This window comes from Rattus rattus, chromosome 14, assembly GCF_011064425.1.
Source record: "Rattus rattus isolate New Zealand chromosome 14, Rrattus_CSIRO_v1, whole genome shotgun sequence".
Taxonomy (NCBI): domain Eukaryota; kingdom Metazoa; phylum Chordata; class Mammalia; order Rodentia; family Muridae; genus Rattus; species Rattus rattus.
Window position 1 is genome coordinate 64,657,263 of NC_046167.1, and position 22,381 is coordinate 64,679,643.

The following is a 22,381-nucleotide window of genomic DNA, read 5'->3' on the forward strand; positions in this document are numbered from 1 at the left end:
AGGTTCTCTCCAGGAACCGTGCGTGTTACTGGCATCGAGTAAGTGTCTGGAGTCTTAATAAATGCAGCGACTACTCTGCGGTGTCAAGATTACACAACAGCTCCTATTCCAGAAGCATTGTATCTTGTGGGAAGGCAAGCTTTCCTCAGTCTTCTTGTTAGAGTAAGGATAAGTTCAGCAGGCTAAATTGGGGCAGATTCCATGTGCCGTGATGGTGTCTGTGTCTCTGGTCAGAGTGTCAGGGATAGCTGGCAATACAGCGCTTGTGAAGCGTGTACAAGCCCTGGCTTCTATTCCCAGCATTAAAGGAAACGAACAGTAAGTAAACTATAGTATATAGATATGTGGCATCTATCTGAACAGGAAATCAAATGACAGGGTATAAAAGAAGAAACATGGCTGGCCCTCCTACTATCCCCACTAGAATACGATTTAAAAATGACTATATTTATATTTATTTATTTAGCATGTGTATGTGCATGTGTGCACATGCACATGCACACATGTCAAAACGTGTGTGTACGAAAGCCCCATGACAACCCGTGGTCGTCGGTTCTCTCTACCATGTGGGCTCTGGAACTCATCTGTCTTGGGAGCTATCTTTCCCCACAGAGACATCTCAGTTGGCTCTGGACAAACAAGAGTGTTTAAAAACATTTGTTCCCGTCAAAAGGTTTCTGTCAGGCTCAGGGAGACAGCTCAGTGGCTAAGAGTGCTGCAAGAGGACCCGAGTTTAAAGGCCCAGCATCCATGAAAAAAACCTAGGCATGGGGGCATGGGGGTGGGTTGGAAAGAAGGCTCAGTGGTTAAGAAAACTGGCTACTCTTCCGGAGGTCCTGAGTTCAATTCCCAGCAACCATCTGTAATGGGATCTGATGCACTCTTCTACCAGCATACATGCAAATAGAGGGCTTATATGTATAAACAAATAAATCTTAAAAATAAAACAGTCAAGTATACCTGAAACTCTAGGGCTGTAAAAGGGGTGTGGGTTGATACAGAATCCACCAAGAGAAAGCATCAGTGGCTACAGCGAAAGGATCATGGGTTTTGAGATCGGGAAGGACAAATAGACAAACCATAAGGGAGTTTTCTGGTAGCCCAACTCCTCTGTATGAGGCAGCAATGAAAAAGGCATGCCTTTGGACGCCTGTCAAAGTATGCAGTACAAAATAAGCAAGCACAGAGGCAAGCTGCGGCTTCCAGTTAGTAACAGTAGATCAGCATCGATCCGCCCATTACAACACGAATATGCTGTAAGATATTAATAAGAGGGGATGCGGCAAGCCCTGGAGAGGGAAGCCCGGACTGTGGGGACTCTTGGTCCTTTCCAATCAACTTTCCTCTAAGTCTGAAATAATTCTAAAAGCTTATTAAAAAATAAAAAAGGACAAACAACCTGCACTGTTAGCTGTCTTGAGTTGTTGTCCTTCTAGCTACAAGACAGAGCCAAGTGGAATCAATCAAGAAAGAGGCTGTAAAGATGAGTCCCAGCCAGGCGTAAAGACGAGAGGACCAGGGTTCACTGGCCATGCAACAGACGGAGCTGTGGGTGTGGTTCACAGACAAGGGCCTGGACAAAAGCTTCAAGACTTGAAAGGTACTGACAGGTTTGCCTAAAGGAAGCTGTGACCAGGAGTCCAAGGTGGACTCTTGAAAAGTGAGTGAGGTCACTCCAGACAGCTAGGACCATTTGTAGAGGAATCCAAAGTGCCCAAGCTACCGAGACACAACTGCAGATGCTGCAAGCCATAGGCATTGGGAGAAGGTACAGCAGGTACAGGGGTGCTCCAGGGAAGTGACATTTCCAGGAAACCAGATGAGGGGCTGGGCACTGTGGTACAGACCAGTAACTATAGCACCTGGGAGGTGGACACGGGAAAGTTCTTAAAGCTAACCTTGGCTACGTATTGAGTCCGAGGTCAGCCTGGGCTACATAAGGCCCTGTCACAAGCAAAGAAATAAGATATGAGTAACAGATGATAGCATTTTTTTTTAAAAGCCACAAGTCTGAAGAGAGAATCCAACTGTCAGGTTCTCAGAGAGTGTGTCTGGGTTTTGCCCCACTCAAGTTTCCGATTGAGTCGAAATTGAGAGGGATCCTACCGTGGATACCAGCAGAGCATTGGGGAAAAAAAGTAAGGTGTTAGGGAACGCACGCCACGAGCAAAGTTGAAAAACTTTCACTTCTATATCCAAGCCCTGGGACATGAGCCACCACACAGATTTTAAAGACTCCGTTTGTCAGCATAGTAGACATCCTTTAGTGTGGAGAGAGGAGGCTCGGGGAAATACAGCGAGTGGAATGCCATTTCTGCAAAGTCCTATGAATTCATTTGTTCATGCGCCCATGGAGAATACTCTGCACCCATTGGTGTGACCAATGCCTGTTCTCTGGGACTCAGGAAGCTGAGTCAGGAAGATCTCCTAGAATACAAGGCCCAGGTGGGCTGCACAGGGTTCCAGGCTAGCCTGGGCTACAGAGTGACATCCTGCCGGCACAACAAAGAAGGCAAGGGAGAAATGAAGGAAAGAAAGAAGGGAGAAAGAGAAAAGGAGAGAACAAGAAAAGGGTGGGGGTAAGGAGAAGAGGGGGGGAAAGGATGAGGAGTGGTAGGAGACAAGACAGGGAAGGAGAGGGAAGGAATAAAAAGGAAGGAGGAGGAGGAAGGGAAAAGGTGGGAGAGGAGGAAAGAAAGACAAGAGAGACCAAGCAAAGCAGGAGGAACCTTCCAGAAGGAGTAAACCCATGCTAATAGTGGCGACTGTCTACTGCACCGAGAACCTGGTGGTTCATTTAGAGTCCTGGTTTGTACTTCGCTAATTCCTCATCAAGCCACTCCAAGACCTCCACATAAAAGGCTAATTTCTTTCCATGAGAACAATTTCCATTTCCATAACTCGAGTCTCCAATAGCGTCCTCTGTGTTAGGTACGGGGCCCAGCTAGTGCCTGACATAGAAGCTAAAGTCTGCCTCAGCAGCACGGTGCAGCCTCTCATTACAGAAATGACTTCAACAGCCACATCCTGATGCATAAGGGGAAAAAGGCATGGAAATTCCAAACAGCTAGCGTCATCTGAAGTAACGGCTGCCACAGAAACAAAGCAAAACACCCTGGCGCAAAAGGCCTTGGGTAGAGACGTCAACCCCCAACACGCGACTAGCCTCCACCCTCCCTGCTTCTAGGGAGGTTTCTCGGTTGGTCTATTATTTAAAAAAAAATAATAATATCTAGGCTACAAATACCGGTTAATGCACAGATATACAGAAACATCTCATGATATCGACCATTCACTTCAAAGGCTGACATAGCATTGGAATAACTGTACAGCCAGGACCTACCAGTACACTAGATGGGAGAGTGGTCTAACTGTCAATGCCGGGGTTCTGATGCCTGATTGGGTAAATGCAGCACAAGAAGTATGGCGGCCCTCAGAATATGGGAAAGCAGGACGGAACGGAAAAACACTTGTCTGTCAGTTTCCCTCAGACACAAACTCACCTTACAATCTACTTCAGGAAGTACCTTCCGCCCATGACTATTTGCTTCCAATTCTCTCGTTTTATTGGCATGAATTCCCTTTAGCTGTTTACCAGAGTTCCTGCCTCATCCCAGCACTCTCGGTTTTACTGTCTTGTCCAGGATATGAGAAGGATAAACTTAAGGCAGTAAACTTTAAACTCTATTACCTGTTAAGAGCCCCGTCGAACCCAGTTAGTCGGGGAAGTGGCTGAGCTATTGCCTCAAAGAGGGATAAAAGACGGTCTGAGGGGTCCACTTATCCCTGCCTTTCCTGTCTACATAAAACATGAATGGACTCTTGGTGAAAAGCATCCTGTGTCTGCTCCCATCAACTGTCCAGTGAGCATCCCGCACCTCTTCTCACCCTTTACACAGGGGATTGTAGCAAAAATCATCGGAGCGGCACTTAAAGTCACAGCAAGAGGAGTGAAAGCCGGTCCGCTTTTAGCCGTGACAACAGCAGCATTGTAGCTGGAGGCTCAAGTAAGAACTCAGCTCAAGACAAGTTGTTACTCAGAAGGGGGACTTAGCATCAAATTGTTCTCCGAGTGACTGCTGTTTCCAAGGCAGCCCCTGCACTGTGCAATTACTGAGCAGTCACTAATCTGGTGATAAAGCCTGCTGCCCCTTAGCTGTGAGCTTCCAGTAGACCATCGGGTACCCAACTGTAAGCCAGGACTAAGCATCCTCCCTTTCTAAGAGGTCATCCAGAGACATGTGCATGGTCATGCCTGACCATGGCTGTACACTTTAGAACAGCCATGCTTGACCCTGGGGGCAATGACACTGAGAGCAATTCTGAGACTTTCAGGGCCACAGAGAACGTTCTCTGATTTGTCACCTTCCTTTGGGGCACAAGCTGATTCAGCAGTGTCTCTTCCGAATGGAAGCAGCAAGAGTGGATCTACACATCTTCTGTGTCTCACCATGCCCAGCTGCCAGAAAGCTTCCATTCTATCGGCAGAAGCAAAAGATAAACAAGTCCTAGGCGGTGTGATATTTGCAGCAACAGGAAGCAAGCTGCCAGGAACTGGGACAACAAACCAGACAGGCTCCACTAAGTCCACGGGCAACACGGTGCTCATAGGACATCTGTGCCCTGTGCCCTGGAAGCATTTGCATTTTTATAGAAAACAAGTTGAAAATTTTGTCCTATATTTGAGGACTGAATGCTGTCCGGAGGTTTTCTGGCAGTAGGCAGGAGGTCTCCAGAGAAAAAAAATTCAAATAACATTAGTTAGGTAGAAAATCTGTCTGCTGTTCTCTCTAAAAGCAGTGTATGCCTCCTTTCAGCATTTGTGCCTTGCAAAACACAAGACAGAAAGTTGAGGAGGAGTTGTTCATGGCATTGTTCACGATAACCCAAAGATGGAAATACTCAGGGTGATACTGTGGATATGTGGTAACATCGAATGTGGGTTCTCTATACAATGGAATAATAGTCAACCTTTAAAAGAAACCTGGCCTCATGTGCAATGTGGGTGGAGCTCGAGAAGACTGAGCTAAATGAAACCGCCAGTCACAGAAGGACAAATACTGTAGGAGTCTAATCACAGGGGGGACTTAGAGCCAGCAGAATTATAAAGGTGGAAAGTGGCTACACGGGACTTGGAGAGGGAAGCTGGGGAGTTACTGCTCTGTGGGTCCTGATTCAAGAATGTTTTGTGAGTTTTTGATTATTGTTTTATGTGTTTGTAGTGTAAGCGTGTGCACGCATACACATGTGCCACAATGCCTGTGTGAGGGTTAGAGATAACATGTGGGAGTCGGTTCTCTCTTGCTACCATGTGGATTAAACTCAGGTCATGAGACTTAGTGGCAAGCATGTTTGCCCACTGAGCCATCTTGATGATCTTGGATTCAATTGTCAAAGAGAAAAGAGATCTAGACTGATGGATGGATGGGAGAGTGGATGAGAGGATGGGTGGATGAGTGGATAGGTAGGTGGGTGGATGGGTGGACGGATGGATGGATGGATGGGAGGATGGATGGATGGATGGATGGATGGATGGGAGGATGGATGGGAGGATGGATGATGGATGATGGATGGATGGATGGATATGGATGGATGGATGGATGGATGGATGGATGGGAGGATGGATGGATGGATGGATGGATGGATGGATAGGATGGATGGATGGATGGATGGATGGGAGGATGGATGGATGGATGGGAGGATGGATGGATGGATGGATGGATGGATGGATGGATGGATGGATGGGATGGATGGATGGGAGGATGGATGGATGGATGGATGGATGGATGGGTGGATGGGTGGATGGATGGATGGATGGATGGATGGATGGATGGGTGGATGGATGGATGGATGGATGGATGGATGGATGGATGGATGGGAGGATGGATGGATGGATGGATGGATGGATGGAAGGATGGATGGATGGATGGGATGGATGGATTGATGGATGGATGGGATGGATGGATGGATTGATGAATGGATGGATGGATGAATGGATGGATAGGTGGATGGATGGGAGGATGGATGGGAGGATGTATGTATGGATGTATGGATGGATGGATGGATGGATGGATGGAGGGATGGATGGATAAGTGGGAGGGTAAGTAGGTGGGTGATGGCTGCAGGGATGGATGATGGATGGATGTATGGATGGATGGATGGATGGATGGATGGATGAATGGATGGATAGGTGAATGGATGGAGGGTGAATAGGTGGATTTGGATGGACGGATGAATGAGTGAATGGATGATGGGTGAGTGAGTAGATGGATTGATGAGTGGATGAAAGGAAGAAGCACCATCAATGCCACTGCAGACTTAAAAATTGCAGAGACAGAAACTTGTTAAATGCATTCTCTTACATTATAAGCTTGAGACTTAATAATGTGCCTGGAAAAGAAAAGAAAGATGATGTCTACTGAGAGGTCACAAGGGATGCCCTGAAATCGAACTCTGGCTTTCTGCATTTCACAGACGACCTCTAGGTACAAGCCTGCTTCTGTTTTCTCATTCTAAAGCATTCCCTTCTCGCTGAAATCTCCTTGCAAGACAACAAAAATAACTGAAGGCTTGAAAGGGGGCTTGTCACAGAAGAAGCACATTTTCCACTAAGTAATCCAGCCACAACAACACGATTTAACAACAGAAACTAATTTTGAGTTTTCAGGGTTTTTTTTGTTTGTTTGTTTGTTTGTTTTTGAGATTTATTTATTTAATGTATATGAGTGCCCTATCTGCATGTACATCTACATGCCAGAAGAGGGCATCAGACCACACTGTAAATGATTATGAGCTACTACATGGTTGCTGGGGATTGAACTCAGGATCTGGAAGAGACAAGAGCTTGTAACCCTAAGCTATCTCTTCAGCCCTGAGTTTTCAGTTTTAAAAGCAGAACTGTGAATAGCTTAAGGTCCAGAAGGAATGGTGGTGCCTGAAGAGTCTGTCTGTGTTCAGAGGTGAAAGAAATGAAATGCAGCCAGGCAAGGCAGGACATCCTATAGTCTCAGCATTTGGAAGGCAGGAACAAGAAGATCAAGAGTTCAGGGCCATCCTTGGCTACTTAGTGAGTTAGAGATTAGCCTGGGCTATATGAGATTATCTAAAAAAAAAAAAATAGATGAGCAAACAAAAATACCCAGGAAATCTAATTCTCTAGTGATATAATAGGATAAACAAACAGACCAGACAGAGCAGAAGGTTAAAGAAAATCATAGCTCATATCTGTGCTGTCTTTCTCGGATTGCAGAGCAAGACTAGGGAGCCTACACTACACAAACTCTCTGGTTTACTGGTGTTCTCTCGGCTCTGTGTAGCCAAGAGAATGTCTGGGGCCTGGTGCATGTGCGTATGTACCTGTGAGTACATGAGAGCAGGGAGAATTCACTGTTGTCCTAGCTGGAGAACTTGCAACAAAATAGTGAGAGAGCCACATCCTCTCCCCAGGCAGCCCATCTTCCTTTCAGAAGACACACGCAGAATACTTAGTGGGTATTCGTCCGCCTCACACCGTCTGTCGGATTACGATGACTACCCCATACACCAATCAAGGAGGCAATCAAGTGTGGCTCTGTGCAAAGTCTCACTCTCTCAGACTGAAACGTGTGTCATCTTCTGAGGAGGCGAGTGCCAGGAGGTACTTAGCAGTACTCAGTCCAGTACTTCAGTCCCAGTACTGAAGGAAGCAGGCAGGAAGAAGACTCAGCTAGCGAACGGTGGCTCAGTGTCAACAGCGCACAGGCAGTGGACTCCATTCCGCTGGCCCTAGCCATCTTCTGATAATGAGATTCCACGTCCCCCGGAACAGCCTGTCCAGTCATAACATCACACGTGAAATGTCACACAAGTTTGCATGTCTGAACAGTGACGGGAAACAGGAAGGTGGCACTCTGTCCAGTCCCGTCCAATGCCAACCTCCTTTATCCCCCTGGCACTGGTTCCACATGCTCTGAAAGCCAGAAGGAGGTGAGCATGGCGAACCCTTTCCTCCTTTCCGTATAGAGGGCAGTGAGTCAGTGTTTATGCAGCGGGCCTGCTATTAAAGCAAATGAGCGGAATCAGGCATTCCAAGCCATTCCTTGTTTTCCTTTCCAGTACGCTTGAGCACGAAGCTTTCCATATTTGGGCACTTGAAATTAGGAGAGGGATTTACCCCCTTATCACGCGCTTCTTTATCGGTTCTCTACATAAGGCTTTCGCTGAAACTCTCTGATTAAAAAAAAAAAAAAAATGTCTAAAATGCTTGCTATGTTGCCCAGCAGTTAGGGATGCCTGTGGGCTGGGATTACACCCAGGGACTTTTCAAACTCTGCTGTCGCTGAGGCATCCCATTCAGCAAGCAGCATGGAGAGGGGCTGAGCCTCCAGCCACCCCTCACCCTACCACCCCTGGCCCCTGGAGCATGCAGGGTAGTACTCCCGTTGACCACAAGATAAAGATGGACCCCTCTTGCCAGGCGGTCTTTCTAAAAGGCTTTTCAACTAAGTGGTAAAACGTCTGAGCTAATCAAGTAGCCTGCCCCATCCTAGAGGACCACGTCCAGGCCCTAAGGTTCCTTGGCTTCTCTCGATTTCCACTTAGTCTCAATATTCGCCACGAGAAACTGCGCTTCAAAGTACAGGCCGTGGGCCATTTGCAGGGCTCCGTTTTTCTTTTTAAAGCAGAAAAAATAAAAAATAAAACCACCAAGAAATATGGTGAATTATGTATTTCACGCACACGCCAGGGCCCTTCCCATTTTTCCCCATCACATTTTAAACACTGGAGCTCTAACGCAGAGAGCTGAGAAGGAGCCTGCGATTCCCACCCACCCAGCATCACACAAGTTTCAGAGTCCCAGACTGTACTTATAGAAACCACAGTTTATTCTACTCTCACTTTTGAATTTGAATTTAGTGAAATGAAACACTCATTTCCATTTTAGTATGTTTAAGAGCTAACACTGAAATGTATATTATAGGTCATATTTGGAAAGGAGTGGGTGAGCATTGGTCCAATCCAAGTTTAGGGGGAGCGTTTTTGTTTTGTTTTGTTTTGTTTTTTTTGAGAGAGCTCCTCTGGCCACCTAGGGCACACTGCCTATTTTGAGCAGAAGAGGGAAAATATGTTGGAAGGAGAAGTGTAGTCAGCTGGACTGACCTGACCTGTGACAGTAATAATGCGGGCAGTCATATTCAAAGAGCATCTTTGAGCCAGCACTCCCTTGGGTTCTGTTGACAATCTGTAGTCCACAGGGGTCTGTGGGATTCCGTTAAGAGCTGGGTCAAGCCCCTCACCCATGCTCAGCATTTGCCCTGGAATCAGACTGTGGTCAGGTCCAGAGCTTCCTGCTCTCTGCTGTGCTTTGAGAACCCCAACCTCTCTTCTGGTTGTATTGTTTCAAACATGCTCACGAGTGCTGCACCACCTCTGAGTCACGCTAGTCCTGTTTGCCCTTAGCCACCTTTGGGCTGTCTTTCTGGGAATGATGCTAAGTGCTTTTAGGCTTCATGTTGCTAGGTATCCTACCAATCCTGTCAGCATCCTGTGTAAAAGCTTTAAGTGGCTGTTCGCCTGTATTTGAGATAGGCTTCAAGCCAGGTGTGGTGGTTCAGGCCTGATACACTAGAATTTGTGAGGCAAAGACAGAAGAATTGCCACCAAATTTTAGGCTAGCCTGGTCTACATGGGGTGGGGGTGGGGGATTAGTGAGCTCCAGGCAAGCCAGGGCTACAGAGCAAGACCTTGTCTCAAATGCGTACACACACACACACACACACACATCATACATACACGCATGCATGTATGCACGCATGAACTGCTTCAGCTTTTCAACACGCCATGTCCTCCAGCAATGAGCTTTGCACATGTCGTTTTCTGTGTGAGCAGACCCCCTGAGTCGAACCTACTAGGTAATTTGCCATTTGTGGCCAAAGAGAAATGAACATACATGAAAGAACACGTGAGTGAGATCTCTCTCTTTTGCTACTCTTAGAAATTACAGTATGGAAAATCTTAGCTGAGTGTGGTGCCTTGACACCTGCCATCCCAGCACTTGAGTGGTTGTGGCAGAAGGATTGCTATGAGTTCTGGGCCAGCCTGGGCTACAGAGTAAGACACTGTTTCAGGAAATAAATAAGTACAAGCACACTCAGGAGGATCAAGAAAAAGAGGGGAGGGGGGTGAGCAGGAACTCAGACTATCTTACCAGAGGATAAGAGACGTGCCAGAGTGAAACCAAGCCGGCCAAACTGAAGATCCCTTGTCCCTACAGCCTGTGAAACTTTCCAACAACCATTCCAGGCTAATACACCTCAGCCTAGCTAGCACAGAACAGAATAGTCCAAGTGGCCTGCAGAATCATGATACAGCATGCTGTGGTAAGCCACTACGTGTTGGAATCATTTGTTACATGGTATATGCTGACTGATACACCCTAGTGTTATGGCTGACACCTATTCAGACCTCAGGTCTGAGGATAAAGGCCTGATACCAAAGGACGCCACACTAGTTTGCATCCACAGGATGCTGAAGATACCATTGGGAGAACTCTGCTCATGGTATAGTTGTTGATTTTCTCACCTCCTTCCCTAGTGACAGAAAACTCCTTAGCTGTTGTGGAGGGCCCAGCTTTTGCAAACACTCAGTCAATATTTGCTAGAATAAGACCAAAGAATACAAATCTTTGTCTTCAGGCTTTCTCCTGTCTTCAATGTCAGAGTATCGATTTTAGACATGTTTTTTTCTATACCGCTACCTAGATCTGTTAACAATGTCACATGTATGGTCATGTGCTCCCGTTTCAGAGTTCCACTCATAGCGAAAGTTATTGGGAATCTCCCTATGCTTTACATAGGTGAAACCATCATATCTCTTCACTTTACCTTTCTGTTTGACTAGGACTAAAAATTCACCTAAAATTCCAAAGAGTCCTCAGTTTATACACATAGATAATTCTGACAGATGCTCTCACTCCCGGGCCACCGAGAGCCCTCGGATGCCGTGGAATGGCAGTGGTGATTGTCTTTGGAAGACAGGGAAACAAAGCGACACACAGGTAGTTTGTTTGTGGTCTTGAAGAGAGAAGGGGTGGGAGGGGAACTCTAACTACCTGATCTTGGCCTGATATCCCTCTTGTTAGAAGGAATCCAGGGCACCCCATCCTCAGTTAATTAATTCATATTCCCATGTGGTCTATAAGGAGGAGTTGAGAAAGAAGAGTTGATAGGCTTAGCCAAAAGGAGCCTCTGGCTACCGTGTATATAGGTAGGATGTGACATGTATAGACTGACATTCACGAGACTTAGGTTGGTTATCACTGATCTCACCAAATTTCTTTAAAACAAACAAACAAACAAACAACCATCAGGGCCAGCAAATGACCCAGCAGGTAAAGACGCTTGCTGCCAAGTTACCTGAACAAGTATGACCTATGCTCAATTCCTAAAATCCACATTATCGAAGGAGAAGATGGATTCTCTCTCTCTTTCTCTTTCTCTCTCTCTCTCTCTCTGTCTCTCTCTCTGTCTCTCTCTCTCTCTGTCTCTCTGTCTCTCTCTGTCTCTCTCTATCTCTCTCTGTCTCTCTCTGTCTCTCTCTCTATGTCTCTCTCTCTGTCTCTCTGTCTGTCTGTCTGTCTGTCTCTCTCTCTCTCTCTCTCACACACACACACACACGTGATTTAAATAAGGAGCTATCATTAAATCTGGATATTGCCTTCTAACTGAAATGTCACTCACAGTCATTGTAGATCGTGTCAACACGAAGGAGCTGTCTTTACGCTAGTGAGCCATGAATGATAATAAGTACTTACACAAAGTATTCAATTAGGAATTACAGAATCGTCTTTAAAAACCACTCCTCCTATAGCACAAGAATGCCCTTTCGGAGACGTTCTTATTCCAGGTACACAGAGTGTCTTCTGTTATGCTAATCACTTAGAATAATGAGCGAGCTGTGCACCCTACACTCTGTCTGACACACCACCCGCTCGCCTTGACTTCTTTCCTGCTCCTTTTGAAACAGGATCTCATGGAACCTGGTCTGGCCTTAAACCCACAATCGAGCCAAGGATGACCTTGAACTTGGGATCTTCCTGGTCCTACTTCCTAAATCCTGGGATGACAGGCCTGTGCTACAGTACCCAGCCAAGCAGTGCTGGGAATGAACCTTGGGGCTTTTATATGCTGAAGAAGCATCCCACCAGCCGAGCTACCTCCCAGCCGTGATTTTACTTCACAGGAAACAGTTAAACAGACTGTGAAAGTGTCCACCTTTCCTTGAAGTTTCCTTTTTTCACCCAAATCATCTCTCTTAATTCAAGTCGCAGGTCTTATTAAATTATTTCTCTCTTCTGGCTCTGGAAAAGGATCTGATTAGTCATGGAGTACATGAGGGATGCTAATCTCACCCAGTTACATCCTCACCAGCATCATTACCATGGTGAACAGAGTTACACACACTTGCCTCAACTGTGGTCGTTAAGAGGAACAAACAATCCCGAAAGCAGAGGAACTGTCTTAACGAAGACACAGGTGAGATGGGCTTTCCCCATCCCTTGTGCATCTCAACTGCCCTAGGACAGCCCTCTCCTCAAGTTTCCTGGGTTTTCCATCCCCTTGCAAAGGCCCCCCCCTTCAGTCTGGTTTTTTTTTTTTTTTTTGTTTGTTTAAGTGCCTTGATATTTCTAGGGGAAATTGTCAGCTAAACTCACCAGCCACAGCTAGGGGACTAATTAGTTTCAGACGTAAAGGTCAGCAAAGTCTGGGCTGGAGTAGTGACTCAGTGTGTAAGAACACTTGCTGCTCTTCCACAGGACCAGAGTACAGTTCTCAGCACCCACGTCAGAAGGCTCACAACTGCCTCTAAGTCCAGGCATTCACACAGACAGGCAGACAGACAGATAGACAGGCAGGCAGATAGACAGACAGGCAGACAGGCAGGCAGGCAGGCAGGCAGGCAGGCAGACAAGCAGACACATCACACACACACACACACACACACACACACACACACACACCACTTTTTTAAAGTGATGTCAGTGTCAGTTAAGGCCACAGACTTTTAGGATTTTTCTATTAGTTTGGTTCCAAGTCAGAAAATGGCAGGAGTCATTTGATGCCAGTTCATTGTGGTCTAATGGGAGGAGGAGAGAACTGGGAGGGTGGAACACAAGGTGAGCAGTGTTCTGCCTTAGGGCTGGGCACGGAGATGGATTACTGGGGCCCAGTAGGAAAGCTCTCCTTACACTGGGAGCTTTCAGGCCAGATCTGTCAACAGGAAATGGAGGCCAGATCAGTGGTTTGGTGTTCCCTTCATTCTTCCTCCATCTCCTGACCTCTGGTTCTTCCTAGCTCACACCGCCAGCTCTGAGCGCCAGCACTGACCATCAACAGAACATTAACCCAATTCACACACACACACACACACACACACACACACGCATGCAGGCACACACACATACACATGCACACATACACACACACTCACACACATACACACACATACATACATACACACACACACTCACACACATGTACCACACACACACACACACACACACACACACACACACACACACACACCGTGCTATCAAGTGCACTGAGATCCCAAACATCCCACACGCTGCCTGGATGAACCGCTAGCTGGCTTGCTACTAGTCGGCTTGCTACTCTCTGTGGGAAGGTATTTATGCCAGCCCATGTACTGTTTGCTCTTCAGTAAATGACACTCCCATGGTCTACCTCAGTAAGTGACGTCCTGCACCTGGAGGCTGGCCCAGATGAAGGAAATGTAATTCTCTCCGTGTGCCACGTGAGTGCCAGCTCCATTCTAACCCCCTCAAGGCTGCCCATGTCCACTGCCACTTCTTTGGTTGTCTTTAGGGAAGCACCAGCCTACAGGTTGCTATGACAACTGGCAACACAGCTGAGGCACAGAAACAAGATCACTAGGAGAGCTGGGAACAGGAACCACAGACACCAAGGATAGCACTAAGATCCCCACCGCTAGCTGCTCTGACCCCCTAAAAGAAGCACCAAAAAAGGGACAGGGGACTCCTTTCAGGCCCAACATAGTGACTCTGTTCCAAATAATGTGTGTTAGTTGCAGCTAAGCAATAATCCACTGACATTAATACATTTTGTTTATTAGTCTCCTGAGAGTCCAGGGAGGAAATTTATTCAGAAGTACAAGTGGGATGGCCAGAGGCAGGTAGAAAAACTGAGGTGGTTGAAGAGGAGAAAATCTGCTTGTACAAGTAATAGTGGCCTTAAAAAACAAAACTAACAAACAAACAAACAAAAAAGAAAACCAGCATCCTATTCTTACTGCCCCATTCCTTAGAGAAGAAAGAGAAGGCAAAGTAGACTAGAAATCTAGGGCTGTCTTGGAGAATGGAGAAGAGAAGCTTTGTTCTATGTATGGAGTGAGTCGTACAGTGCTTATAGAGCCCCAGGCATGAAGAACGCAAAACGTATTTTTAAAATTTAGCTCCTGTGCAAGCGACAAAGGTTCCAGCAGGGGAAGAAAAAATATCAGAAGCGAAGAGAAACCAAACAGAAACTTGAGAAAATGATTTTAGCAAGGGGATTTAAGATCAGTAAATATGAGGTGTCCTAGGGTTGGAGAAGACAGTGGACATTCTGACCGAAATAGTGCATGCCTAGGGCCGGGACTGGCGCTGGGGGGTCTATCGGCCACTTGTGCCAGCATCACCAACAAATACATTCAACTGCCAGGCGCTCAAGAACAGAAGGGAGACGGCCTCGGGGACTTGTTCCTATATGCTCAAGAAAGAAGTAGAATTTCCAGGTGGAAGTTGGTCAAGGACCTAACAAACGTGCCCCAAAGAATTTGCCTCAGTCTACCCAAAGCAAATTCTCGAAAGCTGAACATGTTGGCACTCGCCCGGACTTCTAGAACTTGGCAGGCAGATGTGGGAGGATCCGGAGTTCATGATCATCATTGGCTAGAGAACAGCTTGAGGCCAACCTGAGCTACGGGAGACCCTGTATCAAGAGACAAGCAAACAAACAACAACAATGACAAAAACCTCTAAAGACTGTGAACAAAGATCCCCACTTGTATGACATCCTGTTCCTATTTCAATTTTGGCGACTGGATCGAGGTCAATTGTTTCGGGAACATAAGCACAAATAGAAAAGAAAAAAAGACCTTGAAAGACTAACTTGCTTCAAAATAGGCTTCAAAGAACGCAGTTTGCTACCTCATCTAAAGGGGTTCTGTATTTCTGCAGACCGCTCTCACAGAATCATGTAATATATTCGCCCGGATGAAAGAAGATAAATCAGTTCTTTCTAGTGAAGATTCTTCATAGCGATAATCTACTATACAGTAACGCATTAGATCCCTGGTCCCACAACCCTCTAATGAAAACAGTCTGGTTCTGAGATCTTAAGTAGCCTGACTCAATTTCAAAAGCGCCTACCTGTACAAGACTGATCTTCCCGTGTTTGACTCATCCCTTGCCTTCTTGGGGCACACTTCTTGGGTTTTCCCCTGCTGGGAGGTCTAAGGCAGAGGCTCCTGGAAACCTGGCTCTCGGTCACTCTGCCCAGCACCCCTCTTGGCACACCTGAGTGCCTTGGCATCTCTGTCCCCAGCAGAGCTCTTCTGAGATAACCTCCCGAGGGCAGTGAACAGAGATGGCTCAGTCCTGCACCGTGGACTGAGGACTTACCGTGGCTCATAACCTTCTTTTAAGAAATAGTATTCTAAAGGTCCGGTGGAAATCACCACCGTCGGTTAGGCTGTCACTCCCCTTCCCCACAGAGCATAGATATGGCAGGAGTTCACAGACTTTCCTTTTCACAGCTCTTTCCTTCTGTGAGACTGCCGGGGGTGGAGGAAGTTGCACACTGGGAGAAGACGGTGCTGAGGAGAATGTCTATGCCTGTGATGGCTGGACCCAGCCAACGGTTAAGTCTCCTCTCAGAAAGAATAGCCCATACATATTCAGGTCTCCAAAAGGTTCCTTCTCCGGATAATACACAAGGGAAGTGGCCTGGAACTGAGGACGCTACCAGTAAGTGAGGAAGGTGGGGAAAGATTCAAATGAGCAAGACAGGGAATCCTTGTACAAATCCTCACACTCCCGCAAGGAGATGGAACTACCTCACTTGACATCCGTAGGCCAATCCGAAATTTCAAACAACACGTGGAGGGAACCCACCTCCACACACACACACCCCCCTTACCTATTTCAGAATGCTTTTATGACCATCTAGAAATTGGTATCTCAGATGTAAGAACTCTGACCTGACAGACACATTGGGAAGTCCCTCGAGTGCTCTTAGAAGAATGTGCACACGCAGTTCTCTTACTCCCAGCCCAGAATTCACGCCCCTTGTCTCAGTGCTGTTTGAACGGGCAGAGTGGTGTTCGGTTTTGCCTGCTTCTTCCTAGGCACGCTCTGAGTGATATTCTAAGCAGTTATCCTGATAAAGGGTTGGAAAAACACCCACGCTTCGGGACACCTTAATTCCTGCCATCCTCAAAAGCAGGGCAGTGTGTTGCCTTCCTAACTGGCTTCTGGTGGCTTCTCCCTACCGCAAACACCACAGAGCAGAAGCTGGGCCTCACCCGAAGCAGCCCACCATGTCTTTCCTCTAAGCGGTGTGCCAGAGGGGAGTGCTCTGCTGTGACCTTGTACCTCGCTAACTTCCGGTGTCACACAGCACTCCCGGCCCAGCTCCACGCCAGGAATAAAATGGAACTCAAACGTCAATGAGATGACACGGCTGTCACCATCCGTAGACAGCCAACTGTAGGCTGCTCACGAACAAGAAACCACAAACCACTCAGTTAGAACAGAGGAGGAAATGCGTGGTGTAGAATTTTGCTTTTTAAGTACCCGAAAACCCCCCAGGCTCACTAATAGTTACACTATATATAATATGATGTCCTTAAGTGCTTTCCCTCCCCACATTTATTTCACACACATCATAGACATTTAGCGTCTACTCCTACATGGCAGTGGGATCAGTGGATAAGACTGGGACTCTCCAACACCTACACAAAATGGCCATGAGGGGACAGGTAACTTCAAAGCCATGGTAGAGCATGGGGATGGGAAGATCACTTGGACTTGCTAGCTGGCAGTGCCCACATTGTCTAGCTTCTATTAGCCTAATTCCAGCTGTGGGGAACTTGATACCCTTTTCTGACCTTGCAGGGTATCCTTATGTACATAAAGACATCTTAAAAGTTAATAGATTTGTTCACTTTTGTGTGTATATGTAATTATATAGTTGGGCACGCACACACCATGGTGTAGGTTGATGTCATTAAGTGAAGGCAGGTGCAGGATAGAACGAGGCCTGTCATTGGATGAGAAAGAAGGATGGGCGGGAGAGAAGTTTTGGAAAGGAGAGAAGGGCGGAGCGAGGAAGGAGCTGGGAGAACATGGCGGCAGATGTTAAGATTCTTCTCTGTGCATAGATACAGGTTGTTATGGCTATTTTTAAGGGATGGGTGTGTACAGGATTTTGTGCTGTCTAGATGGGCTAATTCTATCTTATCAATTGGATCAGAGGTTATTGTCTGGTGTGTTCTTTCTTGTGGCGACTTAATTGAGTTCGATTGTGCGGTTGTGGGATGCACCAAGCCTGCCACGGAATTGGGATGTGTATGCCTGGCATGGTAAGAACCTGCCAAAGAAACCGAGTGGATGGCTCACAGACCGCCCGGGGTCAGAGGGATCATGGGAGAGAAAGCTCAGAGTGGTATACATGGGAGCCAATTGTGACACACGCTTTTTCTTTTTTACTGCAACACCATGGCAAGTATGGGAAGATCACGGGACAATTTGAAGGAGTTGGCTCTCTCCTTCGATCATGTGGGGCTGGGGAATTGAATATATGCTGTTAGAATTATTGTGAGCACCTTTATCTGCTAAGCCAGTGGTTCTCACTGACTAATGTGGCGAGCCTTTTAACAGAGTTCCTTGGGTTGTGGTGACGCCCCCGACCATAAAATTATTTTCATTGCTACTTCATAACTGTAACTTGGCTACCGTCGTGAATCATAATGTAAATATCTGTGTCTTCTAATGGTCTTAGGTGACCCCTGTGAAAGGGTTGGTTGACCCCCAAAGGGGTCAGAACCCACAGGTTGAGAACTGCTGTGCTAAGCCATCTCAACATCCTAAGACTACATTCGGTGCATTAAACCGGAAGCACCTGAAAACTAGGTTGTAGCCAATCACTGGTTTTTAAGGAGTTAATGAGGAAAAAGGAGGATCTGCTCTGCTTCGTAGCAGAGCAAAGCCCTGGTGACACTCGACACAAAAGCTACGACCGCAGAGGTCATAGACCTCCATTTCTCTTGTTGTCCATCTTGAAATGTGTCACCCGGGGTGCTGAGACCCAGCTTACAGGGCCACTTGTCACATCAAAGACAAAACACAGGTCTCCTGACTCCTCCTTCAGCTCAGTGCCTTCCCCTTCCCTTGCAAGGCTTGGTGCCTCTCCACTTTTCTGAGAGCCAGGTGGAGACACCTTCGTGGGGAAAGGCCAACTGTTAGGAGAGTGTGACAGATGGGGGCGGCTGTTAATGAGACAGGCAGAGGAGTAAAACACACTGAGTAATGAGTCTGAGGCATAGTCCGCAAGAGCTGATGAGGCCGGGCCGCTTTGACAATGCTGCTGGTGATCATGGCTCGCACCTTACCACGCCCACACTCACGCCTGTCTGCGTGCAAATACACACTCCCTGGCTTTCCTCGTTTGTCACGCCCTTCAGAGGCACAGGCCTTAAGGCTCTCGAGCGATAAAAAGACATTTCTCGGCTCGCCTGAGGAGGTCACTGGAATTTCACATTTTCTTCCTCTCAGCTCACTCTGTTTATAGAGAGATTTTCAAGAGCCTTAAAGTTGGCCTGTGTGGCATCTCCAGATTTACACTTTGGGACCTTTGAGAACGTCACATAATGCCTGAGGTCTGATATGAACCCTTCAGAGCAACAGTATAAAAGGAAAACCCACGGTGGTAGTCACAAAGCCGGCCTGGAACACAGCAACTGTTCTCATTTAAACCAAAGCTAGGCTTGAAAGTAACTTTCTGTGAGACCCATGCTTCCCAGGAAAACAGCACCTTAAAAACATCAATGCTGCCAGCAAGTGACCAGACCAGCAGTGTTGGCAGTGAAACGTCCTAACACTTAAACCCAGCAGGGTCCCAGGGTAGTCCCTGAGCATGACAAACCTTTTTTGAGAAAATACTTATACAATTCTCCTCCCATGATGCAACCGTAAACCAACGTGTCAGTTGCTTAATGTATCAGAAGCATACAGCAACCCACAGGCTTATAGAATACCACTCTCTTTGGTGGTGATGGGGTTGGTGAGCCTAGGGTCATGAACATGCTTGATCTTAACAGTACAACTAAGATTAGAAGCCTTGGCCATGGGTGCCAAGGCATGTCACAAACTTCTAGAATCCATAGGATCACCCTCACAAGTGAAAACACACTCAAACAGCAGTACCGTGTGTGTGTGTGTGTGTGTGTGTGTGTGTGTGTGTGTGTGTGTGTGTGTTTCATAGGTGCAGTTTCCCGTGGAGGTCAATAGAGGGCACTGGATCTCCTTGGGCTGTAGTCACACAGAATAGTGTATTTCTCTGATGTGGGTGCTGGGAACTGAACTCGGGGCCTCTGGAAGAGCAGCGTGTGACCCTAACCTCTGAGCCATCTCCCTAGTTCCAGGAAGTCTTAAATTGAACGAGTTAATTTTGACAATACTATTAAACTGCTAGGAACTAGGGATAAACATCTTAGTATATATCACGAGATGTTTTTGAAGATTCTTTTGACATCAATACCCTTTCTCTCCGCTAGGTGCTGTGTCTATCTCAACTTCATGAAATCTTTTAGGCAGTCACAAAGAGTAAGTGACAGAGGACTGAAAAGTAACTGTGACTGAGTCACCAAGAAGTTCAGTGGGTAAGGGCACTGGCTACTATGCCTGACCATTTAAACGTCACTGAAACCCACACAGAATGAGAACCTACCTGGAAGCTATTCTCTGACCCCTCACATTCAACCTCTCCCCCAACACACATAATCAGTAAGTATAATTAAAATAAAAGACTTAGAAAATTCAAAACTTATATATGTTATAAGATGTGCAGTTGAATGCTTACAGATTCTAACTGAAGTTGGCTAATTATATTCTAAAACACAAAGATATTATTACTTCTTTTCTCAGAGGGGTCCACTGGCCATCTAGGACTTTCCTGTGGTTATATTCTTTCCTGGTTAACACTCTCCTAGATTTTGTGGACTCTGTGTGTGTGTGTGTGTGTGTGTGTGTGCGCGCGCGCGCGCCACAATCAAATGGCAGATCTAGGCAAATCCATTTCAAATTTCCCGGCAAATAGGGCTCCTCTAGGTTCAGAGTGGGCCACTTAATCAACCCCCAGACACTGAAACTTGTCAAGAGGCTTCAGCTGACATGAAGTACAGTTTACTAATCCCCACATCACGGACAATCACCCTGATAAAAGCCAGTAAATCAGCCACTTCTGAATCAGAGAAAAACCCTCAATAACTGTTCTTCCACACAGGTCTGACATTTTGAAAGTAAAAACAAAACAAAACAAAACAAAAAACCAAAACAGCAGAAACAAAAACCAAACCAACCCAACAACAACACAAATCCAAAAGCAAATCAACAGCAGCGATAGCAGCCACAGAGAAACCAGCAACAAACATCCTGGTTAAGAGAATGAGACCGGAGATAAGTAATACTATTAGTTACACATGGAAATCCTCATCTCATTCACTATCCTAGAAGAACAGTGGCAGACAGTCCCCTATACATCCGATACCACCAACTATGCCAGGAGCGAGAGCACAGAACCCCATATTCCGCAAGCAGACCATCAGCTCTGCTCCCCAGCGCTAGGGAAAAGGCAAGTTTGTAGTTAGTAATGCAGAACCTCTTCTGGAAACAAGAGATCTGAGAACTGGGCAAACACCCAGGGCTCACACTAGCAGCCCCTCACACCAGGGACTCACACACTGGGCAATCACCCAGGGCTCACACTGACAGCCCCTCCCACTGGGCTCACCGATCTTTACAAGGAAAGTCTGCAGACAGTGTTCACTTACAGCATTCACTATGTTCTGCTCCCAGGAAGCCTCCCTGAGACTTCACCATGGAAACTTCCCTCAGCAACTGGGCCGCCCAGGCTCTGGTGTTGTCTTTCTTTCACAGAGAGGTTAGAAATACCTGGCAGGAGAACAACCCAGAAAGAAAGGATATGGTAAGTACATTTATCTAATCATTTTTTTTTCCAGCAATCTGGTCATCTGGTCAACCAAAGTGATAATTTACCAAAGACCATTTTCCAGGACCTGCTTTAGTTAGCTACTTAGTTCGTTCGTTCGTTTGTTCGTTCATTCATTTTTTTTTGTTTGTTTGTTTAATTTACTATGTGACATAACCAACTTTTTCCCCCTTATTTTTTCCCCTCTCCCATGAGAAGCCAATTCTAGGAAACTTCAAACCTAACCCCGGGTGTGACACAAACTTGCTCAAAAGAAGCCGCTATTTGCTGGACTGTGTGGTGTGCAACTGTAATCCTAGCACTGAGGAGACAGAAGCAGGAGAGCTAAGTCAGCCAGGGTTATAGGAGACTCTGTTTTGAAAACACCAAAACCAGCAAGGAGAGGGGGGAGGGGAGTCAGAGAGAGAGAGATGGGGAAGGGAGAGGGAGAGGCAGGGAGGGAGAGAGGGGGGAGAGGAAGAGAGAGAGAGAGAGAGAGAGAGAGAGAGAGAGAGAGAGAGAGAGAATGAGAACGAGAATGAATTGCTAGAGGTATAGTTTACAGGCACAGCACTTGTGCAGCACCCCTGAGCTGAGTTCCTGGGCCTACTCCCCAGCACTGGAAAAACAAACAGGATCCCCAAATAAGTCGCTTGACTTAACTCTCAGGAAAAGGAAGCAAAGACTACAATCTTAGGCCATTTTCGTACCTCCCAGCGAGACTGGGAAGATCAATAAGTGCTCTTGAGAAGCACTCGACGTTCCCCAGAAGACAGACACTATGTCAACAGAAGGTGTTATTATTGGTCACAGCTTGCTACTGAGCTCTCTGAGCCAGGGTATAAAACCCAGCTTTGGCCGAGCACCAAGCATCAGGCTCTCCCGGGCACACTCAGACACTGACACAGCCCCCGTGCTGCTGTGGTGCGGGAGGGAAGAGCAGAGCTGGAGATTCCTGGAATCTCCAGGAGAAATTTCAGAACATAAAGAAAGGTCGAGGGCAGGAAACTAACTCTGGAAGGAGCACAAGGCACACTACAGAGCCAGGCAGGAGGATCGTGATTTGGGCCACAGCGAAGGGCTGCCTTCAATTGCAGATTCACGGGGTTTCTTGT

The 22,381-nt window shown here is 46.8% G+C and overlaps 1 protein-coding gene across 3 annotated transcripts in view; it reads right to left on the bottom strand.

The window, feature by feature from the left end:
* Positions 1-22,381, bottom strand: part of Atxn1 (ataxin 1) — a 286,644-nt gene that overhangs the window by 115,849 nt on the left and 148,414 nt on the right. For 2 of the 3 annotated variants that reach the window (XM_032919589.1, XM_032919590.1), the window contains one exon: positions 21,109-21,229. The exons of the other annotated variant lie outside the window; for it this stretch is intronic. The gene's annotated coding sequence lies outside the window, so the exon portion shown is untranslated. The remainder of the gene's footprint in view (positions 1-21,108; positions 21,230-22,381) is intronic. 3 annotated transcript variants of the gene reach the window in all.